General features: G+C 38.9%; 1 protein-coding gene across 2 annotated transcripts in view; it reads right to left on the reverse strand.

Moving 5' to 3' along the window:
• Nucleotides 1–14035, reverse strand: part of HPSE2 (heparanase 2 (inactive)) — a 710163-nt gene that overhangs the window by 566759 nt on the left and 129369 nt on the right. The gene's annotated exons all lie outside the window — the stretch shown is intronic.

Genomic DNA, 14035 nt, shown 5'->3' on the forward strand with positions numbered 1-14035 from the left:
TACTCCCAGCTATAAATTTATACTTAATTTGGAAAATCTTTTATCTAGTTAGCTTTTTATGAGTTTCTTGGAATGCTTGCCTAGAGTACTAACTGCTGAAATGATGACTTCAGCCAGGCAAACAAAAGAGTCATTCCCAACTCGCATAGGGCGGAATGGATTATTTCCCAGTTGAAAGTGGGGTGACTCCAAGAATGAATGATAATGCTGAACAGGAAGCTCTTGTGCTATATGGGGCTGGCTCTTTATTGCCTCTTCTTCTCAGGAGAAAAAAAAATGGAACAAAAGTGGCAGCATTCCGGGGCCAGCCCGGTGGCATAGCGGTTAGGTTTACATGCTCCGCTTCAGCGGCCTGGGGTTTGCGAGTTCGGGTCCCGGGCGCTGACTGACGCACCACTTGTCAACTCACGCTGTGGCGGCGTCCCATATAAAGTAGAGGAAGATGGGCATGGACGTTCTCGCAAAAAGAGGAGGATTGGCAACAGATGTTAGCTCAGAGCTAAGCTTACACACACACACACAAAAAATGTGGCAGCATTCAATAACCCCCCAAACACTCCAGAATGGCTTTTGGCTGCATAACAAATGTGAGCCTTGTTCTTCTCTTCCATACTCCTCTTCTACAAAGAGGTTAAAGAAGACATGAAGAAAAATTTTCCATACACTGAGTTGGACACTGCAGGCACACGGAAAAAAAATGGAGTTATCACAGATACAACAATTAACTTGGAAGAAATAAGAGTAGTAAACATCACTGTTGAATATGAGACTAGTTGTATGAGGTCCCATGAAAACCAGGTTCTGTGCATCTCCTCATATGGAGGATCAAGAAATATAGTCCTGGACTCAGTGATGTGAAGAGGGAAAAAGTGTGAATAAAAAATCTTGTTCTCCAGAAATCATATGCTAACAAATAAGTTTGTGTCATAAGCAAACATCTCTTAAACATCATAAACAGAATTATCAGACTCAAACACACAAGGTTGTTAGTTTGGGGATTTCTCTTCCTAGGAGAATATAATCTTGAAGCTATTTTAAAAGAAAAAGGCACACCCATTAGCATTAGTTTCCTGTACTGTTTCCTGCTTAGCACATACACTTCCTTTGACTAGCCCCACTTGAAAAGGAGATTGCATTCTCAGCTCCTGGTCAGCTCTTCAGCCCAAAGTCCTCTCTGAAGACAAGGGAGCAGCAGCCACAGCACAAACGTGGAAACTGCTCTTCTGGGTATGTGTACAAGTTCCACCCTTGGCAGGTATACCCTGTCCTCCTTGCCTTAGGAGAACAGAATAATAAGCATCCTCCTCCCTTCCAATATAAAGTATGACTTCAATGTATTGGAAAGGGGAATATTTATGAAAAAGTAAGATTCACCTACATGAAGATGTATAGAGTCCCATTTTCACAAAATGAGTTGAGAAAATAGTAATCCTGAGAAAATATGTTCAGAGTAAATGGAAAGTGGCAATTGAAAATAAGGCTTTTACTGGGCAAAATAAATATACTTAAATCCTGATGACAAAAGAAAAATATTTTTATTCTATCTCTCCTTTATTAATGGTGAGGAAACCCAAAAATTCTACTGAAATTACCCAAAAGATTCATAAAAGCATCATTCAAATCTTTATTATTAGCCATTTTCCCTTTCATAAAACAGAAATTTCTAAGTTTGTAGAGGATCAGCAACTTCACTTTTGAAATACATACCACAGTGTATGTGGAGAGAAAGGGAAGATAATTTTTTGACAAATCAAACACAAAATATCATTTTATTTTATTCCAAGTTAAAAATTAAGAATTCAGAGTATTTCTGGACCTAGTTGCTCATTCTCTTAAGAGTGTCTATTGAAGAGCAGAAGCTTTCAATCTTAATGAAGTCCAGCTTAATTTTTTCTTACATGGATCACATTCTTGGCGTTATATCTAAAAACTCATCACCAAACCCAAGATCACCTAGATTTTCTTCTATGCTATCTTCTAGAAGTTTTATAATTTAGTGTTTTACACTTAAGTCTATGATGCATTTTGAGTTAAGTTTTGTGAAAGGTCTAGGGTCTGCTTCTAGATTCATTTTTTGAATATGTGCACGTCCAGTTATTCCAGCACAGTGCGTTGAAAAGACTAACCATTCTCCACTGAATTACCTTTCCTCCTTTGTCAAAGATCAGTTGACTATATTTGTGAGGGTCTATTTCTGGAGTCTCTATTCTGTCCCATTGATCTATTTGTCTAATCTTTCACCAATATCACATTATCTTGATTATGGTAGCTTTATAGCAAGTCTTGAAGTCCGGTAGTATCAGTCCTCAGACTTTGTTCTTTTTTAGTATTGTGTTGGTATTCTGAGTCTTTTGATTTTCCATATAAACTTTTATATGTAGTTCTCAGTTTATAATTTTGTATCCTTTTTCTTAAAGAGGGCAAATAAAGTTCTATAAGCTACAGATCTCACAAAAATCAGGACCTACCTCTGTGTGACATAAATTTAAGCCATAAGTGTGGATTAAAACCTGGAGGGAAAAAACAGAGAGTGAGGCCCTGACGTATATCCTCACACAAGCAAAAAAGATTAGGAAAAAGAAGAAGAAGAAGGAAGAAAGATTGAGATTTTCCAAGTTGCTCAACCCTTCTAATTCTAAACCTCATATGCAGGTACCTACATATAGTACCTCTCATCCTACTGCACAAAAAAAGCAATGTTACTTACCTGTAAACTAATTTTTTTATTTGAAGGCATCAGAGACTACCAACACATTTGAAGAAAAACTGCTCCTGTGCCTATCCGTTTTAGTTTGCCAAACAGTCCATAATTTCTGAATCAAGTGCTAAACAGAATTTTAGTGTAAGCGTAGGACACTTAGAGATCATTAGCACCACTTCCTTCATGAAGACCCCTCTGATTCCTAGGCCAACTCAGACTGCTATTCCTCTAATATAGCCCTAATCACAACAAGCTATAATTGATTGCAGGTTTATCTCCTTACAGGACTCTAACATCAGTGAGGGCAGGGATCAGATCAATCTTCTTACCTAAATATCCCTAGTGGATAGTACAGTGCTAGCACATGATAGCAGCTCATATATGGGTTGAATGAATATTGACAAAAGGCAGATACTATGATTCCAAATTTATGAATGAGAAAGCTGAGGCTTGCCCCAGGACACATGTGAAGCAAATGGCACGACTGAAATCCAGGTCTCTCAACTCTGAAAAATTCTCCCAAATACTTTAACCATCAATCACTGTTACAATAATATACTTTACAATATAAGCCACAGGAGAATCAAATGGCTATTCCAAACGAACAAAATGTTATTTTTCCCTGCTGCATAGTACAATTTATCACTTCCTACTCCCATCATAGTTCCACATTCACCCAGATTATGTGTGAAGCTTCATCTGCAGATCTGCAAGTTTTTGTCATACCAAGAAAAGAAACAGGTAACATATAATAGCTGAAGCCATTGTAGTCAAAGGAAATAGGCAAAGGACTAAATATATTGTAGGATGCTTGCATTTCTCCTCTTCATAACCCTAACAGAGACTAGAGCTGCTCTGGGCAAGAAGTGTGGCAACTGTGTTGATGTGCCTGTGCCCCTATAATCCTGTAATAAACTCTCTATTTCCTCCAAAGCCTCGACCCTTTCACAGACACAAAGACATACACACACAAACACACACACACAACAGATGCATGGAAACATTTAGCTCTGACAACAATCATGAAATTTAAGAACTTGTTTCTTTTAAAATCTACTCAGCTGTTTTTCACTTTGTATTGTGATAGTATCTGAGACATGGGTTTATTTATAGAAGATCCCCTAAAAGATAGACAATCTCTCTATTAATAATAATATAATTATAACAATAGCTAACATTCATTGAGTGTATGGCTTTGTATTAAGCACTTCATAACATCAGTTAATCTAATCCTTACACCATGTAAGATATTATTTTCCCTAATTTACAAATGGGAATGAGATTAAGTAGGTTTGCCGAAATCTACACAACTAGTACATGGTAAGTACAGGATCAAAACCGAGGTCTATTTAACCCTAAAGTTCCTGTTCATATCTACTCTCCTATGCTGCCTTGAGGAACAAAGGTCTTCATAGGTTTTTGGTCTCCAAATTTTTTTGATTACATATCAGTAAAACATTTTTTATATAAATCATCTATATATAATATATATTACATATACATTGATATATATTACACATGCACCTACTGCAGTAATATGTTAGATACATTATAAAACACGTCAAATAGAAATTTTAAAATAATCAGCTAAAATTAAATAAGCAATAATTTAAAATTGTGTTTTATTTTGATAATGGTTCAAAAACTTTTTTGCTATTTTTTAAACAGTATTATATAATATTAATGTCTGGGCATTATACAAACTTTCAATAAGACACATTACTAAAAATAACATGTAGCGGGGCCAGCCCTGTGGCCTAGTGGTTTGGTTCCTGGGCACGGACCTGCACCACTCATCAGCGACCATGTTGTGGTGGCAACCCACATACAAAACAGAGGAAGACTGGCACAAATGTTAGCTCAGGGCGAACCTTTCCTCAAGCAAAAAGAGGAAGATTGGCAATCTTCCTCAGCAAAAAAAACAAAAAACAAAAACAAAACAAAAGACATGTAAATTCAATTTTCAGATAGTCTTCTTGATAATTCAGACAATTTTAGGACAATTTCTTGTTTGATTATTTTTACTTTATTATGTGGCTGACAAATATTTCATACTAAAAGACAAACCGTTGGCTTTGCAATTGTTGTTCCTCTGTGCTGGGATTATTAGCACTATATTTAATCCAGTTTCTTTTCAAAATCCCTTTAAATCCACTTAACTGGGCACATGTGAACTGCAATATGTTCAAATACATTAAAAATTAATGGATGATAGAACATTGTCCATTCCTCTCAATTATGAAAATTCTTACTTTATTCTCAGAACGAATAAAAAATGTACAAAACTAATAATCTTTTGACAAGATGGCTGCGTAATTAATTATTAGCAAAACTCCCCCACTCAATGAATTTGATTGCACATCTCATGGAGTGCCCATACCCCCTCTCCCACATCCGCCTGGAACCTTGGAGATGAATCAGTGACCTAAATACTCTAAAATCCACCAATGGGTTCAAACAGACCTGCAGAGGGTTGTCTGTATTTAATTCACTGTCCAAAAAATTGTTTTTATTCAATTAGGTTTTGACATGATGCCATCAACCTAAATGAAGAAACCTCTGAGAAACTGCTTCCCATAGTGAGAAAATAGGAAAGCTAAAGTCAAAATTAATTCAAAAGATTCCTTCCTACATTATCTTTTACAGAGTACAGGTGAAAAGCAAGAAGTAATCACCATCTCTCCAGGTTTCCTAACACAAAGTCTCCTGCAAACAAGGAAGTTCATTCTGTGATTCATAAAGACAAAGCTTCCATCAACTTAGGAGAGAAATCAATCAATGTTCCCAAGTCTAATTTTGAGAGAAGCAGAACACAAACACTTTTTCAAAAATATCTTTTAACGATTCTCTATACTAATTGCCAATACTATGTTTTTAATGTACAAAATGTACAGTTTTTGTAATTATATCCTTTTCTCCTGTTACTTTTTAATCATACTTACTGAAATGTAATTTTATGTCTGTTGAATCTAATAATAAGAAATTTAATTTGTAAAAAAAAAATGCTTCACTTATGTGATGGTTTGTAAGAGGACTTATGAGCAACAGAGTATATCTTCGTACTTAAAACCCCAAAGTGGTTGGAGAAAAGGCAAACTTCTAGTCCTGTGTTATTTAACCTCATGATTGTGCATTTGTGTATGGCCACTGACTTTTTTACGCAGACATTTCATTGTGTTAATAACAGCATTAGGCTAATTCTAAATATGTAAAATACCATCTAATTTCTGTTCTGCTCAGCCTCAGCTCTGGTGGTCTAGTGGTTAAGATTCAGTGCTCTCATCACCGCAGCCTGGGTTCATTTTCCGGTCAGGGAACCACACCACCTGTCTGTTGGCTATCATACTGTGACAGCTACGTGTTGCTCTGATGCTAAAAGTTATGTCACCGGTATTTCAAATACTAGCAGGGTCACCCATGGTAGAGGTTTCAGCAGAGGCTCCAGACTAAGACAGACTAAGAAGAAGGACCTGGTCACCCACTTCCAAAAAACTAGCCATGAAAACCCTATGAATAGCAGTAGAGCATTGTCTGATACAGCGCCAGAGGATGAGAGGACAGTGTAATAAGGCTGGGCAGGGTTCCTCTCTGCTGTACACAGGGCCACTAGGAGTTTGAATTGACTTGATGGCACTAACAACAAAGACAGCCTCAGAGCTTCATTTTAGGGTAATCAGGAAGAATTCTAATACCAACTAATATTCATCTAGTTAATATCACGCCTTCAAGGAACTCAAAATGCTTGCCCAAAAAATTATGAACAATGCTTCCCACATGACACATTTTCACACTTTCATTTTCCAGGGGACTGAATGACTCTTTGTGCTTTATTTTACTAATCCTTACACACGTCCTAGATAACTGAGAAATCTAAGGTTCAGAGTGGTAGGGAGATTTATCATGAAGTTACCCTAAGTTAACAGGAGAGCTCAAAATTGTCTCTGATTGGTTTTATCTTACCATACCGTATCAACTAAGGTTTTAAAAGCAGAAAGATGTCAGTACCAGAAAAGAAACTGAGCTACCCAAGAGTAATATTTGCATTTGAAAGCACAGTAAGATTAACCACAATAATAAAGCTAACATATGTTGAATACTTACCATGTGCCAGGCACTGTGCTAAAAGCATTGTATACATAACCTCATTTAATCCTCAAACAATTTAAACCTCAATCTTCAAACAATTCTCTGAGGTAGGTAAGATACAATCACCATTTTACACGTGAGGAAATTAAAGTTGAAGAGAGAATAAAAAATGTGCCCAAGATAAGAGAGCTGGTAAGCTGCTATTCTAGAGTCAAACTCAGACTGTCTGATTCCAAAACTCACATGCTGAACCAATACACTAGGTGGAATTGAAAGCTGCCCAACTACTTGTGTATTTCTGCACCAAGGGACCACTATGATTCCTTCGTTTATAAAGAGATGAAGCAGAGCTCTTGCCATTTATGAAGTATTTTCACACTCATTTTATTATTGAAATATAAGAACAGAACATTATTCCTCTAGTTTTCACACACTCTGAGATGATGATTCCCAAAAACAACTCCAAGAGAAAAGCAATGCACATACTATTATTCACCTATTTATGATGGGGACACTGAGGCTTAGAACATACTAACGATTGATTACACAGCTGGAAAGCCTCAGCTAAGAGAGGTCTTCCTTGACTGCCATATCTAAAGTAGTCCCTGCTCCAAACCTGCTGACCTCTTCACTATCACAGTGGCAGCCAGTAGTTGGAATGCTAAGAGATAATGTAGATAAAAAGTGACCTGGGAGACATGGAAAACCAGAGCCAGACTCACTAAATGGAAAAAGAAAAACCACTGCAGCCTGCTGCCAGAGGGAGCAGTTGATGGCAAGTGGCAGGGAGACGGGATGAGAGGGGCTACAGAACACCTAGAACCCAGGCAGGCCATGTGGCCTAAAGACTGGATGTACAACACCCCAAATATCACCACAGAGTAGAACCAAAGACTACAATAAACCTGGTTCTGGACTAGCCACACTGAGGGCAGGAATAGAGAATAGGATAGAGAAAATCCCCAAACTGCTAGCCTGGCAGGAGTGAGCAGACAGAGAGAGAAGAGAAACAAAATGGAAAGACTACTAAACTATACATACACCAAAAACAAATTTAAAAAGCTCAAGAATAGACTTCTCTTTTTGTAATATACATGACAAAAAATTACTATCACTAATATATAAAAGACCTTATAATTCAATAAGAAACTGACCAATAACCCAATAAAAAATTGGGTTACAGAAACAGACAATTCACAGAAGAAATAAAAATGGCAAAAAATGTAGAAAGACCACTAACCTCACTAGTAATCAATGAAATGTAATGAAAAATAATAATGCCATATCAGGCGCCGGCCCTGTGGCTTAGCGGTTAAGTGCACACGGTCTGCTACTGGCGGCCCGGGTTCAGATCCTGGGCACGCACCGACGCACCATTTGTCCAGCCACGCTGAGGCAGTGTCCCACATACAGCAACTAGCAGGATGTGCAACTACGACATACAACTATCTACTGGGGCTTTGGGGAAAAAAAGGAGGAGGATTGGCAATAGATGTTAGCTCAGGGCCGGTCTTCCTCAGCAAAAAGAGGAGGATTGGCATGGATGTTAGCTCAGGGCTGATCTTCCTCACAAAAAATATAAAATAAAAAAAAATAATTCCATATCAATTATTGTCTATTACACTGACATAGATAAAAATGAAAAAATAATCAGCATTACCAAGATCTGGTGTCAAGATGGCGGCATAGGTGGACTCTGAATTCTCCCTCCTCCCTCCTCCCACAAACAAATTTACCACTACTCTTGGAACAATTACAAAGTTCTTTGAAAGAGAACTGAAAATTGGATAAAAAGAACCCTCACAACAAGGGACAGTGCCGACTGAGCTGAAAGAAGAAGAAATTCCTTTCTGGAGAGAAAAAAGCCACCTTCAAGCCATGGCTCTTCACAGCCAGCTAGGAGCAACCCTAAGGTACGAAGCCTTCCCTAGAGGAGTGGGGGATCTGAGTGGGGTAATGTTTCCACAATAAGCAGCTTTTGAACTCAGCACAACCAAGACAAGTGTCATAATATCTGGCTTTGCTGGTTATTAACTACAATGAGGAATACCCCCAGAAAAGCCATAGACATAAGGGGAAAAAAAAAACTGCTCTTAAAGGGCCCATGCACAAATTCACCTGTTTCAGACGGCAACTTAATATCACCAGAAAGAAAGGTACACAGTCCTTTAGTGAAAAGAGACTCACTTGAGAGGCTCCAGGTGCATCTCAATGAGAGGTGAGACCTCCCAGGCTCAGACTACCTCCCAAGGGACTGAGACATTGGCAGCAGCCATTATTGTGACCTAGATCAGGAGTGCTGACACAGACACTGGCAGATGCCATTGGAGTTCTTCCCCTGGCCTGTTAGCCCAGGATCTGCCCCACCCACTAGAGCACCAATTTAATCCAGCTCAGCTAGGGCAGGCAGCCCACCCTAGGGACTAGTCCCACCTGACAGCAAGCCCTTGGGCAATTTGTGGGCCTGCATAAGTGGGGTGCCTGGAACCTCTGCAGCCGGGTGAGTGGGTCCACTTCAGCGGGGCAGGACACGCGCAAGGGGCAGGCCCACGTTGATGGGGTGTGTGGCCCTGCAGGCGGTGGGGCTTGTCAGCTGCAGCAGACTTGTACTTCTCAAACAGCCACATAGAGAATCGGCCCCACCCTCCAAAGCCTGAAACAATTGGGTGCTCCCATGCCTGGGGCCAGCCCCACTCAGCTGCAATCCTCAGAGAGCTGACAACAGCCTTGCAGCCCAGAGGCCTATAGCAATTGTAAGCCCGTGAGCCTAGCAATCAGCCACGCTGGGGGTCTGCTCACTCAACAGAAAAAGCGGCAACAGGAATGTGCTAGTAGACCTTGCAGCCAACTGTGCTGGGGCTCCCCATGCCTGATAAAGTGACTGAAGGGACCATAGCAGCCACATGCAGCTGACCATTACAACCAGCTGGACAGGGGGACAGCCTAGCCTCTCCGGGCACCTGCAGCAAGAACAACCGTGCCACACCAGAAGAATACATGTAGCCCCCACAGGGGACACTCCTGGAACATTTGGAATGGGTGATGAGAGGGAAAGACACTGCTGGGGCTCATAAAGCATGTCTTACATGAGGCCACCTCTCCAAGATCGGGAGATGTAGCTGACCTATCTAATACATAGATGTAAGCACAGAGAAAGTGGCAAAAAGGGGGAGACAAAGGACTATGTTCCAAGTAAGAGAACAGGACAAAACCACAGAACTAGAACTAAACTAAACAGAGATAAAAAATCTACCTGACAGGGGCCAGCCCAGTGATGTAGCAGTTAAGTTCACGCACTCTGCTTCGGCAGCCTAGGGTTCCCAGGTTCGGATCCGGGGTGCAGACCAATGCACCACTTGTCAAAGCCATGCTGTGGTGGCATCCCATATAAAGTAGAGGAAGATGGGCATGGATGTTAGCCCAGGACCATTCTTCCTCAGCAAAAAACAAGAGGATTGGTAATGGATGTTAGCTCAGAGCTAATCTTCCTCACAGGAAAAAAAAAAATCTACCTGACAAAGAGTCCAAACTAATTGTCATAAGGATGCTCACTGATCTTGGGAGAAGAATGGATGAACTCAGTGAGAACTTCAACAAAGAACTGAAAAATATAAAAAAGAACCAATCAGGGCTGGCCCGGTGGCATAGTGGTCAAGTTCCTGTGCTCCACTTGGGTGGCCCGGGGTTCACAGGTTCAGATCCCAGGCATGGACCTACACACTGTTCATGAAGCCATACTGTGGCTGGCACCCCACATGTAAAGTAGAGGAAGATAGGCACGGACGTTAGCCCAGGGCCAATCCTCGTCAGCAAAAAAAAGAGGAGGATTGGCAGCAGATGTTAGCTCAGGGCTAGTCTTCCTCACCAAAAAACAAAAAGAGAACCAATCAGAAATAAAGAATATAATACTGGGAATGAAAAATTCACTAAGAGGACTCAATAGCAGAGTAGATCATACAGAAGAACAGATCAGCAAGCTGGATGAAAGACTAGAGGAAATCACCCAAGCTGAACAGATAAAAGAAAAAAGAATTAAAAAGAACGAGGTAGTCAAAGGGACCTCCAGGACAACATCAAGCACACTAACATCCGTATTATAGGTGTCACAGAAGGAAATGAGAAAGACAAAGGGGCAGAGAATCTATCTGAAGAAATAATAGCTGAAAACTTTCCTAACCAAAGGAAGGAAACAGATATCCAGGTACAGGAATCACAGAGAGCACCAAACAAGATAAACCCAAAGAGGCCCACACCAAGACACATCATAATTAAAATGTCAAGAATTAAAGATAAAGAGAGAATCCTAAAAGCTGCAAGAGAAAGACAGCAAATTACATACAAAGGAAACCCTATAAGGCTATCAGCTGACTTCTCAGCAGAAATCTTACGGACTAGAAGGGAATGGCACAATATATTTAAAGTGCTGAAAGGAAAAAACGTACAGCCAAGAATACTCTACCCAGCAAGATAATCATTCAGAATGGAAGGAGAGATAAAGAGTGTCCCAGACAAGCAAAAACTAAAGGAGTTTATCAGCAAGAAACCAGCCTTACAAGAAATGCTAAAGGGACTTATTTAGGTGGAAAAAAGACGACCACAAATAGGAATAAGAAAATTATCAAATAAATAAATAAACCATTAAAAAACTGGTAAAGGCAAATATACAGTACAGGTAGCAGATCAACTACCTATAAAGCTAATATGATGGTCAAAAGACAAAAGTATTAAAATTATCTATTTCCATGATAAGAGGGTAATGGATAAACAAGCACAAAAAAGAGGTTAGATTTGATATCAAAAACATAAAATGTGGGAAGAGGGGAATAAAAGAGTAGAGCTTTTAGCAAGAGGTCAAACTAAAGAGACCATCAACTTAATATAGATTGCTATACATGTAGGTTATTATATACGAACCTCATGGTAACCACAATAAACCAGAAACCTATAATAAACATACAAAAAAACAAGAGAAAGGAAGCCAAACATAATACTAAAGAAAGCCATCAAACCACAAAGGAAGAGAGCAGGAGAAGAAGAAAACAGAGAAGAACTACTAAAACACTCAGGAAAAAAGTAACAAAATGGCAGTAAGTACATTCTTTTTAATAGCTACTTTAAATCTCAATGGACTAAATGCTCCAATCAAAAGGTATAGGGCAGCTGACTGGATTAAAAAACAAGACCCATATATATGCTGCATACAAGAGACACACTTCAGACCTAAAGTCACTCACAAACTAAAAGTAAAGGGATGGAAAAAGATACTCCATGCAGAAGGCAAAGAAAAGAAAGCTGGAGAAGCAATACTTATATCAGACAAAATAGACTTTAAAACAAAAAGAAATGGAAAGATATTCTGTGCTCTTGGATTGGAATAATTAACATAGTTAAAATGTCCATACTTCCTAAAGCAATCTACAGATTCAACGCAATCCCTATCAAAGTTCCAACAACATTTTTCACAGAAATAGGAAAAAGAATCCTAAAATTTATATGGAACAACCAAAGACCCCGAATAGCCAAAGGAATCCTAAGGAAAAAGCACAAAGCTGGAGGTATCACACTCTCTGATTTCAAAATATACTACAAAGTTATAGTAATCAGAACAGCATGGTACTGGCACAAAAACAGACACACATATCAATGGAACAGAACCGAGAGCCCAGAAATAAACCCATACATCTATGGACAGCTAATTTTTGACAAGGGAGCCAAGAACATACAATGGAGAAAGGAAAGTCTCTTCAATAAATGGTGCTGGGAAAACTGAACAGCCACATGCAAAAGAATGAAAGTAGACCATTATCCTACACCATACACAAAAATTAACTCAAAATGGATTATTAAAGACTTGAATGTAAGACCTGAAACCATGAAACTTCTAGAAGAAAACATAGGCAGCATGCTGTTCGACATCAGTCTTAGCAGCATATTTTCAAGTACCATATCTGACTGGGCAAGGGAAATAATAGAAAAAATAAACAAATGGGACTACATCAAACTAAAAATCTTCTGCACAGCAAAGGAAATCAACAAAACAAAAAGACTAACAATTGGGAGAAGATATTTGCAAACCATATATCTGATAAGGGGTTAATATCCAAAACATATAAAGAACTCATACATCTCAACAATAAAACAAGTAACAACCCAATTAAAAAAATGGGGGAAAGATCTGAACAGACATTTCTTGAAAGAAGATATACAGATGGCCAACAGGCACATAAAAAGGTGTTCAACATTACTAGTTATCAGGGAAATGCAAATCAAAATTACGAGATATCACCTCACACCTGTCAGAATGGCTATAATTAACAACATAGGAAATAACAAGTGTTGGTGAGGATGTGGAGAGAAGGGAACTCTCATACACTGCTGGTGGGAGCACAAACCGGTGCAGCCACTGTGGAAAACAGTATGGAGATTCCTTAAAAGATTAAGAATAGAACTACCATATGATCCAGCTATTGCACTGCTGGATATTTATCCAGAGAACATGAAGACACAAATGCGTACAGATACATGCACCCCTTTGTTCACTGCAGCATTATTCACAATAGCCAAGACTTGGAAGCAACCTAGGTGCCCATCAAGGGATGAATGGATGAATAAGATGTGGTATATACACAATGGAATACTACTCAGCCATAAAAAAGGGTGAAATCTTGCCATTTGTGACCACATGGATGGACCTTGAGGGTATTATGCTAAGCAAAATAAGTCAGAGGGAGAAAGTCAAATACTGTTATGATCTCACTCATAAATAGAAGATAAAAACAACAATAAACAAACACATAGAGACAGAGACTGGTGGTTACCAAAGAGGAAGTGAGGATGGAGGAGGGTGGTTAGACACATGTGTATGGTGATGGATTGTAATTAGTCTTTGGGTGGTCAACACTACATGGTGAACATGTAATCAACACAGAAATTTAAATATAATGATGTACACTTGAAATTTATATAATGTTATAAACCAATGTTACCGCAATAAAAAAATAATAATAATCAGCATTAGCAAAACACAAGATAAATGAGTTCTCTCATGCATTGCTGGTCTAAGTATAAGATGGCATGACCTTTCTGGAAGTCCACTTACTAAGTGCATCAAAATTTTAAATGTGTTTTCCTTTTACATAGCACTTATACTTCCAGGAATTGTACAAAGATATATATTCAATGATGTTCATTACAACATTGTGTATAATCATGAAAAATTAGAGACAACTATGATTTCTATCAATAGAC

The sequence above is a fragment of the Ceratotherium simum genome, chromosome 6, assembly GCF_057802395.1.
Source record: "Ceratotherium simum simum isolate JZ-2026a chromosome 6, ASM5780239v1, whole genome shotgun sequence".
NCBI classification, from domain to species: Eukaryota; Metazoa; Chordata; class Mammalia; order Perissodactyla; family Rhinocerotidae; genus Ceratotherium; species Ceratotherium simum.